The sequence below is a fragment of the Phacochoerus africanus genome, chromosome 3, assembly GCF_016906955.1.
Source record: "Phacochoerus africanus isolate WHEZ1 chromosome 3, ROS_Pafr_v1, whole genome shotgun sequence".
Taxonomy (NCBI): Eukaryota; Metazoa; Chordata; class Mammalia; order Artiodactyla; family Suidae; genus Phacochoerus; species Phacochoerus africanus.
In genome coordinates, this window is record NC_062546.1 from 11,246,386 (window position 1) to 11,256,702 (window position 10,317).

Consider the following 10,317-nt stretch of genomic DNA (forward strand, 5'->3'; position numbering starts at 1 on the left):
GCGAGGGGATGGGGGGTGAGGGGGAGACAAGCAACTTTACAATTACACCTAGAAGACTTCTGGGGCTGGGCAGGCTGCTCATGGGAGGCATCAAAAGGAACCTGAACTACAGAGAGGAGTGAAAGGATGAGGGCAGAGGGCTGGGAGGGTTGTTCCCCAAAGAGAACAGCATGGACACATCCAAACCCAGTGGTTCCCACCCAAGGGCCACTTTGCTCTCCCCAGGAAGTCGGGCAGTATCTGGAGATTTTCTGGGTTGGCCCAACTAGGGAGCAGTAGTGGCAGGGGCCAGGGATACTGCTAAATGCCACAGTGCACATGACATCCCCCACCACCGAGAATGTTCCCACCCAGGTTGAGCAACCCTGGCCTAGAGGCTGGCCCTTGAGGAAACCAGAAGTTGAGTCTGACTGGAGCGAGGATGCAAGAAGAGCTCAGTAAGGGGGAGGCTTCAAAGAGGCTTGGGCAGCCGCAGCCTCGTCCAGGGCACTCAGGGATGGTGGGGAGAGGATTTAGGCTGGGGAGGACCTTGCTCAGACTGGGGTTCAGAAAAGCACCTCTGGCTGGACCCTAGGAGTGCCGGGGTGGGATGTGGGAGGGACAGGTTGTACTGCTTCAGGTTCTAACTGGATGCCTCTGCCTGCTCGTGGAGAATGATCACCGGGGCAAGAGCAGAAGCAGGGGAACCGGGGAGGAGACAGCTGCAGTGGTCCAGGTGAGCAGCGAAGGGGCTGGGCACAGGTGGGGGCAGGAGATAGAGGAAGTTATTTAGGAGGGGTGGCACTGGGGTTGATGGGAGGATGAGAGGCACAGTGATGGAGAGCTGTCCAGAAGCTTCTAGCTTGTTAAGATGCCTGGACATGAGTCCCATGGGGGTTTCTTTTCACATCATGGCTCTTGAGGGATGAGAAAAGGGTGGGCTGCCAGGAAAAGTCCAAAGTTCCAAAATTATTTCTCAGAAGCATGAGTTTCTTCTGTCTGACAGGCCCAGGTTCAAATCCTGCCTCTACCACCACTCAGCTGTGTCACTTTGGGTGGGTCCTTCATTGCTCAGAGCCTCAGGCCCCTCATCAGTCAAGTAGGCATAACAGAGGCTTCCTCAGAAGATTGGTGTAAATTTTAAAATAAGATAATATGTGGAAAGTCCCTGGCACATAGCTATAGCATACAATAATTGCCTGTTAACATTATTATCACGATGGTATTATTATTATCACTTGGGCACAGAAAACAATTCACTTTAGATCCCCTCCCTACTGGAAGGGCTGGTTTGGGCTTCAAATCACCTGGGCATAACAGAGCCAATGCAGGACCACACACAGAGCCCAGAGCCAAGCTCCCAGGAGGATAAACCATGGAGATGTTTCTGTCACAATCAACAGTTTGAAAAAAAAATTGTTGTTTGCAGGACGCTTTCATGGAAAAGGGAGGGCTTTGGAGCTGCAGGAGCTGAGCACCAACACCCATCCCTTATTTAGTTGCTGTGGGAATGCGAGCAAGTTTCAAGCCTCTCAAAGCCTCAGTCTCCCCATCCATCAAATGGAACTTTCTAATTTCCTGCACAGGTTTCCAGGACGTGAAATTGCACCTTCTCTGCTCTACTCCTGAGACACAGTAAGTGACAGCATCCTGGCCTCTTTGAGAGCTGAGGGTTCCTTGGTGCCAGGCACTTGCCACTATTATCCCATGGATCTTCACACTGACCCACAAATGTCCTCCCCACCACAGAAGAGAATGAAGGACTTGGCCTCACAGTGCTGAGGCCTTGCCAGGCTTGGCCCCCTCCCAGCCAGGGTGCCCCTTCAGTCCTTAAAGACAGTCACTAGGCTCTGTCATCCCAAGGCAGGAAGTGGGGCCAGATGATGGCAGATCCACAGGCATCTGTTACATGATCAAGAAGGAGTTCCCGTTGGCGCTCAGGGGTAATGAGCCTGACTAGTATCCATGAGAATGCAGATTCAATCCCTGGCCTCGCTCAGTGGGTTAAGGATCTGGTGTTGCCATAAGCTGTAGTGTAGGTCACAGAAGCGGCTCAGATTCCACTTGGCTGTGGCTGTTGTGTAGGCTGGCAGCTGCAGCTCTGATTCAACCCCTGGCCTGGGAACTTCCCTATGCCACAGGTGCAACCCTAAAAAGAAAAAAAAGGGGAGTGGACATTGTCTGTAATTAAATAAATAAGGAAACCATGACAGCAGCGGCCAGTGCACAGCTGGGGAGGCTGCCCCTCTAGTAGCCTAGAAGATTCTGGCTGGGGTATGGGGGCACGAAGCCTGAAGAACGCCTGCCACCTGGGTGCCTCCTCCATACATCCCCAGTGCCACCTCTGCCAGCTGCATGCCTCGGGTGTGGCCCTTCCTCACTGTGTGCCCGCAGCAAGAGCAGGGCTTAACCAGTTCTGTCTCATCAGTGCCCACCTCAGGGCCTTTGCACTTCGGTTCTCGTTGCCTAGAAGGTGCTTCCCACCCCAGATCTTTAGGAAGGCCTCTCCTCCTTCTTCAAGACACAGCTCGATGCTTCTTCTTCATGGACCCCTCTCAACCACCATGTCACTGTCCCATCACCTATTCTGTTTTCTCCAGAGCGCTCACCATCCGAAATCGTCTTGTTTACCTCTGTGTTGACACACCTGTTGCCCATCCCTGCACTGGAATGTCAGCTCCCAGGAGACAGGGAGTCCGTCACATTCGGTGCTGCATCCACAGTGCCTTGCTCAGTGCCCAGCACGCAGTAGTTGCTCGATAAGTTAAATAGACAAAGGCTCCTGTGATGCTTTGTCCCTTCTTAGCTGTCTCTCTTCATTCTACAGCTGGGAGGCCATTACACAGATGAGAAAAACTGAGGCAGGTGAAAGGGGGCACACCTTGCCAGGGATAATCTCCACAAATAAAGCACCTACCACACGACAGTCACTGTGCCTTAGCTCATAATCCACAATTTTGGGGCCCCAGGGGCAGGCTGCCTGGGTTCAAATCTCAGCTCTGCCACTCTCTGGCTGGGTGGCCTTAGATGAATGACTGTGCCTCTCTGTGCTTCAGTCTCCTCATCTATAGAAATGAGATGGTCATACTCAACTTCCAGGGTTATCACTGAGAGGGTCAGATGAGTTAACACCTAAAAAGTGTGGAGGTATTCAATGAATGTCAGCTATGGTGTTCCATAAGATATGTGTTGACTTAAGAAGATGCCATAACTGTCCCATTTCACAGATGGGAAAATGGAGGCACAGGGAGATGAAGCTAATTAAGCTGTGGAAGTATGTAAGAAGCCCACGTCTGCTCAACTCTCAAGGCCACCCTTGGGCAAAGGGGAAAATGCTGGGGGGAACTCTAGGTCCCAGGTGATGGAAACCCAATGACTAGAGCCTAGGGCCCTGCCCCGGGGGGTGGCAGGCACTGGAGACAGCCTGCTCACAGTGCCTGGCCAGTGCCTGTTTCCTACTGAGAAGCCCCTGTCCTCCATTCTCAGTCCAGGGAGTGTGAGCGGATTTGACCCCAGCCCTGGCCTCAAGGATGGTCATGTAAACCTTGTCACAGAACCTGGCCATGGCCACAGGGTGTGGTTCAGAGATGGCCACACAAGCCCACCTAAGCCAACGAGAACCTGTTTTGGTTCTTTTATAGGAATAGTTGAGAAAGAGCACTCACTTTTTCTGGGTTACTGGTCTGATAAAGTACCAGGAGTAGGAGTAGCAGTAGCAGTAATAGCAGTAGTAGTAATAAAACAATAGCTAATATTATAGAGCATTAAGTGTATTGGGTGGTGTTTAGTACTTTGCAAACATTAATTAGCTCCATTCATCTTCCAGAGAGACATGGAAAACTGATGACATCATGCATGCACCTGGATCCAGCTATGTCTGAAGCAAGATCACCCTTGAATTGTTTTTTACGTGACCCAATAAATTCTCTTTTGCTTAAACCGGTTTGAGTTAGGTTTCTGTCCCTGACTAATCCACCTGCCTTCCGGACATTATCTAAGCTTCTATCTCTCCATCATTACTGTAGCTGCAGTGGCACACCCATTAACTGTTTTATGCCTGTCGCTGACTCACTGGTTTCCACTGTAGTTCTTAGTCCCTCCTGCCCATACAGAGGCCACGGGTCTGCCCCCTTTCCCATGCACCCCAAGAGGAAGACTGGGCCTGTGGGGGATATGCACATCATTGTTCCAGGAAGGAGCTCAGGGGGTTTGCTTGGCCCCAAAACAGACCTCGTCATTAGTGTGATGACTGTTAATAAACAGTCCCAGCTCCCGTGCCAGGCCAGCTGCTTTGCATGCGTGGTGATCTCATCTAGCCCTCCTGACGCCCCTGCGAGGCAGGCATTGTCATCCCCATTTTAAAGATGAGGAAAACGAGGGTCAGAGAAGCAAGGGCTGAGTCACACAGCCCCTGAGCCGCAGAGCCCACACACCCCAGCTCACAGCTGTGCCCCTTCCAGGATACGAGGCTCACTGCCCTGGGTGTTAGAACTCAAGGATGACTTGCTTTATCATGCCTGTGTTGAGTCTGTATGCATGGAAAATACATTTATGTAGGTGTTACTTAGGCGTGTAATCTATCTGTATGTAGAATGTGTGTGTAAAATATACGCGTAGACTCTATAGATAAATACGTGCATATAGTCTTTCTAGAGACTACATAAATGTGGAATGTATGTGTGTAGATTCCATACGCACGTAGAATACACTATGTGTGTATTCAGTATGAAAAGGCCTATAAACATGTGGAATATGTGTATATATGGAATATATATATACAAGTGGAATATATATGTAATATACATGTAAAATCTATATGTACACAGAATATATATATATACAAAATCTGTATGTATGTAGAAGATATGAATATATGCAGATAAGGCATGGAAAGAGTCTATACATATGTAGAACCTATATGTATATAATACATGTGTAAAATCTGTATGAATGTAGAATATATGTACATGTGTATATATGCGTAAAATCTATATGTATGTAGACTATATGAATATATATCTATAATATAGGTGTGAGATTTATACATATGTAGAATATATAGTATAGGTGTGAGATTTATATGTATGTAGAATATATGAATATGTGTATATAATACAGGTGTGAGATCTATATGTATGTCGAATATATGTGTGAGATCTATACGTATGTAGAATATATGAATATATATCTATAATATAGGTGTGAGATCTGTATGTATATAGACTCTACGTATATGTGTGTGTAATCTATATGTACGGAGAGAGAGAGAGAGAGTATGTGTGTGTGTGTGTGTGTGTGTGTGTGTGTGGAATCTCCTTGGTTGGCCTGGCCTGTCTCTCTAGGCAGTTGGTAGGTTGTGCAGTGAGAGAAAAGAGTGACCACCTCGCCTCACCTCTATCATCACTATCTTGGTCCAGCCACTGTCATCTCCTCTCTGGACTACTGCAGTCACCTCCTCCCTGGCTTCCCTGCTTCTGCTCCTTCCCCAAGCCTGCAGTCCATTCTCTGCCTTGGGCCAGAGGTGTCCTGTTAGAACCTAGAGCAGGTCAGACTTCACAGCTCCCACCTCAGAGGAAAACCAAAGTCCTCACAAGAGCCCTCAAGGCCCTGCGTGGTCTGGTCCCTTGTGACATCCTTGACCTTATCAAGCTTCCTCCTCGGGCCCTCGCTGCAGTGTTCTGGGTCGTGTCAGGTATCCTCCCGCCTCCGGGCCTTTGCACTTGCCGTTCTTCTGCCTCAGATGCGACTTCTCTCAAGTTTCAGCTGAAATGCCACCTCCTCAGAGAGGTCTTCCCTGACCATCCCATCCAAAACACCACCCTGATTCACTCCAGCTTCTCACCCGGCTTTGATGTCCTGAAGATTCTCCCGCTGTGGCATTCTGTGCTGGGTGTATAGCTCATCTTTCACTGCCCATCTCTCCCACTGGAAGTCCAACTCTGTGATCGCAGAGACCCTGCCTCCCACCGCCACCTCACTGAGCATACTAAGTACTCAGCCAGTGGTCCATGAGTGACGGAACGATAGCCAGTCACAGACCAAGCCAGGATCAGGTCACCTCTTGCCTTGTCGAATCTCCTCTAGGGACATCCAGGATTTTTACAGCCTCACTTGGTTGCTCTCCACCAGTGTCTTCTCTCCACTGTCCCATCCTTGACCATGAGACCCTCTATCTCACCCCCAGAAAAGGCTCAAACTTCCCCCGGGGGGCCCCCGGTGTCCTTCCTAAGTCCCGGCCTGATTGTGGGGGGCTGTTATCGCTCCAGGTGCACAGGGTGGAAGAGCGGTGGCCCCGCAGGCCTCCCGGGCCGTCCTCTGCCTCTGGGATCACCATGCCTTTCCTGTGCTCAAAAGGTTTCTGTCTCCTCTTCACTTTACCCACAGAGCTGAGGCCGGGAGGAGGAAGAGGTCAGGGAAGCAGCCCCTATCCTGCCACACACACGCACCGGATTCCAGAAACTTCACAGACAGACACAGCAGAAGAGGCTGGGCCTGGTCTGCGAGACTCTGGAGCTGGTCTGAACCACAGGCTCACCGGGCTCTGTTTCCTTCTCGTTTGGGGTGGAGGTTAACAAACAGAACTTTTCTCTGCTTGCATTTAATTGTTTATTTTTAAAGGAGCAAAAAGGGAAGTGTCCTGAGCAACCCCCACTCCAGGGCAGTTCTCTATGGCTGCGGGGCCCCATGGGGAAATTCTGCTTTCTGGGGCAGTCCCACATGCTCTGCGGGAACCTGGCGTTCCAGGTGGCCGTATATCCGGGTAGCTGAGGATGACCTTCTCATCGAGGGAACGGAAGAGTGTGGCCTGTGGTTGACTCTGACCAGCCCAGGAGCGCTCATTCATTGGCTGGTTACATCTTAGCAGCCTTGTTGAGATACAATCCACATACCATACAATTCACCCACTTAAAGTGTACAATTCAATGCTTTTGAGTATGTTCACGGAGTGATGCAAGCATCCCACCACAATCCATTTAACCTCGCAAATACTCTGGGCCTGTTAGCAGTCATTTCCCATTCCCCTGAATCCGACCCCCGGCAACTACTGATCGACTTTCTGTTTCTATAGATCTGCCTGTTCTGGACATTTCAAGTAAATGGAATCATACAGCACATGGCCCTTTTTGTCTGATTTTTTTTCACTTGGTATAATATTCTCAAGGTTCATCCACATTGTAGTATGAATCAATACTTCACTCCTTCTTATTGTTGAAGAGTTTTCCATTGTGTGGCCAAACTACATTCATCGATCCATTCCTCTGTTGATGACCACTCGGGGTGCTTCTACTTTTTGGGTGACTATGAAGAATGGCATCGTGAAAATTCAGGTGTAAGCTCTTGTGTATTCACAGGTTTTTGGTTCTCTTGGGGATATACCCAGGAGCAGAATTCCTGAGTCATTTGGTAACTCTGCATTTAACCTTTCAAGGAAGTGCCTGACTGTTTTCCAAAGTGGCTGCAGTGTTTTTACAATCCCTCCAGCAGAGTGTGAGGATTCCAACTGCTCCACACCCTTGCTAACACTTGCTACTATCTGTCTTTTTGATCACAGCCATCCTAGAAGGTGTGGAGGAGGTAGGCCAATGCTTTTTCTTAGTCAGAAACATTTAAAAATTGAAAGAGTTGAGGACTTCCCGTCGTGGTGCAGTGGTAACGAATCCCACTAGGAACCATGAGGTTGCGGGTTCGGTCCCTGCCCTTGCTCAGTGGGTTAAGGATCCAGTGTTGCCGTGAGCTGTGGTGTAGATCGCAGACGTGGCTCAGATCCTGCATTGCTGTGGCTGTGGCATAGGCCGGTGGCTACAGCTCCGATGAGACCCCAAGCCTGGGAACCTCCATATGCCGTGGGAGCGGCCCTAGAAAAAGCAAAAAGACCAAAAAAAAAAAAAATTTGAGAGAGTTGATAGCAAGGTCTGGATTTCTGACTTCTCTTGAGGACAATGGCTTTCTGGCATAACTGAGGCGTGTCCACCATGGAAGGTGACTCACGGCCATCCCTCCAGGTCACCACAGTCCTCACCCAGCCACCTCCTTGTTGAAAGGACATCGGCTCCTCTGCCAGTTGGGTCTGTAATGTTCGTCTGAGTCCAGCTGAGGTTTGCAAAGCCGACAAACCTTCATCATTTGGCCTTTCTGGAATCCTCTTCCCACGAGCCAACAAGGAGGTAAACTGCAAAGGCATTTTAACTCATAGTGTTCCACACGGACACACCACATCCTCATGATGGTGCTGGAAGGAGTCACTGTCCCTATTTCCAGATGGGGACATGGAGGCTGCCAGAGGAGAGGAGACATGACCTGCACTGGGTCACAGGCTGGTGAGTCCAGGGGTCAGCAGTCTGACCCCAAAACCCTGTATCTCCAGTGACATCACAAGGTCTATCAGGGTCCTTTGCTCTTTGCGCCTCACATCCTAACGTCCTAACTTAAGGCGAGACCCTGGGTCAAGAGCTCTTTCTGGAAAGAATTGTATTTGAACAAAAAAGCCTAGAAAGGCCACAATCTTTCCACCACAGAGTCTCATACAGTCCTTATCTGTACAGGTACAGGCAGCTCTGAGTTCACGTGTTCTGATCCTCGATTGACTGACAGTATTCACTGGATCCCTGAGCTCCAGAGGGCAAGGATCTGCCCTATTTGTCCACTTTCATGTCCCCTGTGAAAAGCACCAGCTGACACACACTATCTACTACATAAATACCTGGTGGATGAATTAATAAACCTATGATACATTTTAAAACAGAGCATCCAATGTTTTTCTTCCTAACTTTTCCTTCTACAAAGGTGCTTTAATATTGAAATTGAAACTGTGGCTAAAAAAACTTCCAACAAACAAAAGTCCAGGACCAGATAGCTTCACAGGCAAATTCTATCAAACATTTAGAGAAGAGCTAACACCTCTCTTTCTGAAACTATTCCAAAATATTGCAGAGGAAGGAACACTCCAAACTCACTCAATAAAGCCACCATCACCCTGATACCAAAACCAGACAAAGATACCACAAAAAAAGAAAATTACAGGCCAATTTCACTGAGGAACATACATTCAAAAATCCTCAACAAAATACTAGCAAACTGAATCCAACAATATATTAAAAGGATTGCACATCATGATCAAGTGGGATTTATCCCAGGGATGCAAGGATTCTTTCTTCCATACCCATAAATCAATCAGTGTGATACACTGCATTAACAAACTGAAGAATAAAAACCAAATGATCCTCTCAATAGATGCAGAAAAAGCCTTTGACAAAACCCAACACCCATTTATGATTAAAAAAAAAACCTCCAGAAAGTGGGCATAGAGGGAACCTACCTCAATATAATAAAGGCCATATATGACAAACCCAGAGCTAACATCATTCTCAATGGTGAAAAGCTGAAAGAATTCTTGCTGAGATCAGGAACAAGACAAGGATGTCCACTCTCCCCACTACTCTTCAACATAGTTTTAGAAGTCCTAGCCACAGCAATCAGAGAAGAAAGAGAAATAAAAGGAATCCAAATTGGAAAGGAAGAAGTAAAACTATCACTGTTTGCAGATGACATGATACTATACCTAGAAAATCTTAAAGATGCTACCAGAAAACTGTTAGAGCTCATTAATGAATTTGGCAAAGTCACAGGATACAAAATTAACATATGGAAATCAACTGCATTTCTGTATTGACAGTGAAAGATCAGAAAGAAATCAGGAAAGGAATCCCATTTACCATCACATCAAAAAGAATAAAATACTTTGGAATAAACCTACCTAAAGAGACAAAAGACCTGTACCTTGAAAACTATAAGATGCCAATGAGAGAAATCAAAGATGACACAAATAGGTGGAAAGACATTCAATGCTCTTGGATTGGAAGAATCAATATTATCAAAATGACTATACTACCCAAGACAATCTACAGATTTAATGCAATCCCCATCAAATTACCAAGGACATTTTTCACAGAACTGGAACAAAATAGTTTAAAGTTTGTTTGGAAGCACAAAAGACCCAGAATAGCCAAAGACATCCAGAGAAAGAAAAATGGAGCTGGAGGAATCAGGCTCCCTGACTTCAGACTATACTACAAAGATACAGTCATCAGAACTGTATGGTACTGGCACAAAGACAGAAATATAGATCAGTGGAATAGGATAGAAAGCCCAGAATTAAACCCACACACCTACAGTCAACTAATCTATAACAAAGGAGGCAAGACTATGCTATGGAGAAAAGACAGCCCCTTCAATAAATGGTGCTGGGAAAACTGGACAGCCACATGGAAAAGAATGAAATTAGAACACTCCCTAACACTGTACACAAAAATAAACTCAAAATGGATTAAAGACCTAAAT

At 47.4% G+C, this 10,317-nt stretch overlaps 1 long non-coding RNA gene across 1 annotated transcript; it reads left to right on the forward strand.

The window, feature by feature from the left end:
• Positions 1 to 252: 252 nt before the first annotated feature.
• On the forward strand, positions 253 to 3,918 carry LOC125122034 (uncharacterized). Its single transcript, XR_007133684.1, has 3 exons — positions 253 to 715; positions 1,566 to 1,614; positions 3,806 to 3,918. It is a non-coding gene; the product is annotated as an uncharacterized LOC125122034 (long non-coding RNA).
• The last annotated feature ends 6,399 nt before the right edge of the window (positions 3,919 to 10,317 follow it).